This window comes from Astatotilapia calliptera, chromosome 9 (genome assembly GCF_900246225.1).
Source record: "Astatotilapia calliptera chromosome 9, fAstCal1.2, whole genome shotgun sequence".
Lineage (NCBI taxonomy): Eukaryota > Metazoa > Chordata > Actinopteri > Cichliformes > Cichlidae > Astatotilapia > Astatotilapia calliptera.
Genome location: NC_039310.1, coordinates 19396430 through 19400486, shown reverse-complemented (window position 1 = coordinate 19400486; position 4057 = coordinate 19396430). Strand labels below are relative to the sequence as shown.

General features: G+C 40.6%; 1 protein-coding gene across 3 annotated transcripts in view; it reads left to right on the top strand.

Moving 5' to 3' along the window:
• Positions 1-2388: 2388 nt before the first annotated feature.
• The window catches only part of dlgap1b (discs, large (Drosophila) homolog-associated protein 1b), a 94199-nt gene continuing 92530 nt past the window's right edge, over positions 2389-4057 (top strand). The window contains exon 1 of one of the 3 annotated variants that reach the window (XM_026179771.1): positions 2389-2796. The gene's annotated coding sequence lies outside the window, so the exon portion shown is untranslated. The remainder of the gene's footprint in view (positions 2797-4057) is intronic. The other 2 variants (XM_026179769.1, XM_026179770.1) reach the window with 2 other exon arrangements.

Genomic DNA, 4057 nt, shown 5'->3' with positions numbered 1-4057 from the left:
ATCGCACTGGGATCAGGCAGGCTTGAATCATTACACCCATAATGAACATCAAATGGAATGAAATGAGGAACAAAAACTGGCTAGTGTGATTTGTACAAATTTCACCTCAGTTCATTTTTAATGCTTCACCAGCCACGCAAATAATCAATCTTATTTGCATACAGAGCAAGTGTAACAACTCATTATAGCTCTATTTATTTATTTTCTCCTCCCTCCCTCTCAGGCTCCGGGTTGTGAGTTGGGTCACAGAAATATTGATTTCACCCACACTTTCCGGGAACGCCTTTATTGACTGACTGCCACCAATAAATTGTTGATCGCTTGTTGATGAAAAGCCTTTGGGCTACAGTAAATCCTCCTAATAATGTGTCAATGCAGCTATTTTCTTGTGCGCTGTCAAAACCAAAGCACAGCCATGTATCACATTCTACATGCATAAGTGATTTGGTTAAACCCCGATCTTTCAAAATCCAACACCAGTCTATGGTGCTGCTGCTGTTGTTACCAGGGTTTTGCCATTGAAGTATGCAACCTTGTTATCAGATTCAGGCTGCCTGGCAGGCATAAAACACTGGCTGGCATGCTATGTTGGTTCTTGTTGTTGTTTTAACTAGCAAAGTAGCCTCCAGTCATTCAGCAGTGTCACTGGCAGAGAGAGCGTAATGGGAGAAGTATGCATTATGTGACACGGTTATGAATTTTTTTGTGTATGTGTGTGATTAATTATTACGGGGGTTTTTTTCTAGACAGAGCTATCCAAGAGGACAACAGAAATCGCAACAAATTTGACATAACAGCTCTATAAATAAGTCTGGATTAAAAATAATGCAGAAAACAGAGTAGATGCAGTAATAAAGACTCATGAGAATGTTTGCAAAACAGTAATATTCTTTAATATGTATAAATTTAGCACAAAAAGTAAGGCAATTTGTGTTTGGTTCAATACTTCATTCTTGTAACAATGCTCCTTGCAAATTAATCTTATATCATTGGAAAGCCTGTTTATGTCCCCTTTAAATGATGCCACAATTGTAAGAAAAATGCATTTGTGGGTTGAGCAGCATAGCTAAGTAAATGGACTGGGCCCCTGAAAAACAGATTTTCTCTGCCAAATGCATTTTCCTTACAAATGAGATGACATCCACAGTGGTGCATGACCTGTACGACACCTGCTGCGACCAGGCCATATTTCACCCACGCTTAAAATTTGTATTATTTTATTTATCACGTAAGATATATTATATATTATCACGTTGATATAAGTTGGCTTAAGAACTGAGGCTAAAATGCAGTTCTTGATTCCTTTGGTAAGATGGGAATTGAAAACTTTAGCTCAGGGGTGTCAAACTCAAATACACAGTGGGCCAAAATTCAAAACTGGAACAAAGTCGCGGGCTAAGATTAATATTTATTGAAAAAAAAATCTTCCTCCAGATATAAGAATGAATCTTTTCTTATGGACTCAAATAAGTTTTGCTGGAAAACTGAATATGGAACAAGCAAAGCTTAATACTAAACAATATATATATTAGCTGTATAATACCAGTAGGCCAGCTCTAATAGTAATTTGGTACGGCTTCGCGGGCCAAATGTAATTAGGCTGCGGGCCAAATTTGGCCCGCGGGCCAGAGTTTGACACCTATGCGTTTAGCTTAAAGAGCTGTGTTAATCATTTATCCCTAATATTTTAGAGAACTTCCCTCTCAGATTACTGGCTTAACTGTGGTTTCTAGGATATTTAAAAGTAGAATGGGAGGCAGAGCCTTCAGCTTCCAGCTCCCTCTCCTGTAGAACCAGCTCCTAGTTTGGACACCCTCTCTACTTTAAAAATTGGTCTTAAAACTTTCCTTTTTGATAAAGCATGCATTTATGGCTGGATCAGGTGACCCTGAATCCTCCCTTAATTATGCTGCAATAGGTCTAGGCTGCTTGGGGCTTCCCATGATGCGCTGTGTCTTCTCCTCTCACCTTTAAACACCTCTCTGCATTTAGTCATTAGCTACTATTAGGCTAATATTGGCTCTCTTTCGGTGTGTCTTTTGTGCTGTCTTCCTCCCCTCACCCCCAGTGGAAAAATGGCTGCCCCTCTCTTAGCCTGCTGGAGGTTTCTTCCTGTCAAAAGGGAGTTTTTCCTTCCCAATAGCGCCAAGTGTTTGTTAGTAGGGTGCTTGTCTGGGTGTTTGGGTTTCCTGGTATTACTGTAGGGTCTTTGCCTTACGATATTAAATGCTTTGAAGCCGCTATTGTTGTTATTAGACATACCTGTCAATAACTCCTTGTACAGCCTCAGTATTCCTGTTGTTCAGGTAAATGTTGAGTTATAGCAATATTAGCTTCTAGCTGTTAGTAATTAACCTTTAACCTAGCTTGTAAATTAGCTAATTAAATGCAGCTGTGAGTATATTTATAGTTTCCCGCCTTTTGCTTATAACAACCTAAGCTTAAGTGTTAATTCACATGACATCATAAGAATTTTACAGCTGGTCTCGAGTATGTTTCGTGAGTCAAATCCGGATGACTCTACCGCGGAGGAATCCAGGCAGCAGACTCCATGTCGGACTTTCCCTTTCTCCGTTCGTGTGAAGCGCTGTTTCATACGTTCAGTGATGCCTCTGCAGCTCACAGACGGAGCGATACAGGAAGATACTACAGTCAGTGGGACCTTATCACCCAAGTGACGTCGTATATGATCAATCCCGACTTGTAATAATCTCAAAGCAAAGAAGCAATTTCAGCCGAATCCCCAGGACTACTCTGGAGGCAACTGTGGGACGGTCAGTCTACTGTGTTGACAAGGTAGGGCAACTGCGCAAATTGTTTTTTCCCCCGTTTCATTCATTCTGCAGTGAGTATTTGTTTGCACCTGTCGTGACTTAAAAACAATCCTCTCTTTGATCAAGTAGTGTTTCGACATCTACTTTTATTAAAACATGCAAACCTGGGATGCAATACTGTTTTTTTTCTCATGTTGTCACATTATTTTCTTCACGATTTACTGTTTAGATTTTTTTTCTTTTTTTTTGTACAAGTTTCTTTAAAACACGGGGCACCTAAAGAGGAAAAAAACAAAAACACAAAACGCCTCATATTTGGGCAAAGTTGTTGGTCTGGACGTTCCCCTTTAGCACGTTGACAGCTGTCCCTACCACTTGCCGCAAGTGATAATGAGGCAAAAATATCCAATCACCCTTTCCGTGCGCCTTGACGGAACAACCGCGTCTGCAATTGCGTATTTGGGATTTTAATATGACGACAAACTGCAGAATTTCTCTTTTACAAGAACACAGTAAACAGTGATTCTTCTAATGAATGCTTGGGGGGGGGGGGGAATCAGAACATGATACTGCCACTTGTTAGACGAGGATGCAGCAGTGACCATGAGAACATGTGCCATGGCTCTCCACGTCCAGAGGTTTGGGGGTAGCATTCTGGTCACTTCTTAATATCCAGCGCTGAAGCCTTGCAGATGGTGCGAGCTCTACTGGATATTAGGGGTTAAATTCCTTATTTCTATATCCACGTCAAGCTGCTCTGTGGGTTTATTCAGACTATTCTTTGGTCACCCAGTCTCCTTGGAAATTGGCTTTGATGTTGAATGTATTCTGCACTTCTTCCAGCCTGAATGTGTGATTCCAGTCATTAAAACACTGCCTCGAGTAGTAGCCTGTGTAATTCAGCCCATATAAATGAACAACGCTACATCTGTAAATTACTCTCTGGACTAACTCCAGATGTGATGTGAATGGATCACTTGTCTGATGTAAAAATGCACAAGGAGTTTGTCTGCGAAAATAACGCTGCATTAATGGCTCATTATGGATGGGAATGATACACTCAGTAATTCTTGCGTGTGTGGAGGGGCACTGATTTGTTATACATATACATACATATATATGCATGCTACAAGGTAGAGAGAACAGAATTCAAGAATGACAGGAAGGGATCAAGGCTAAGAGGTTAACGAACTATGAAGAAGCCATTAATAGACTCCCAAAATGAACTAAGCACTTAACACACACAGAAATGGGACTATTGACTGAAAGCTGCAGCTCATGCA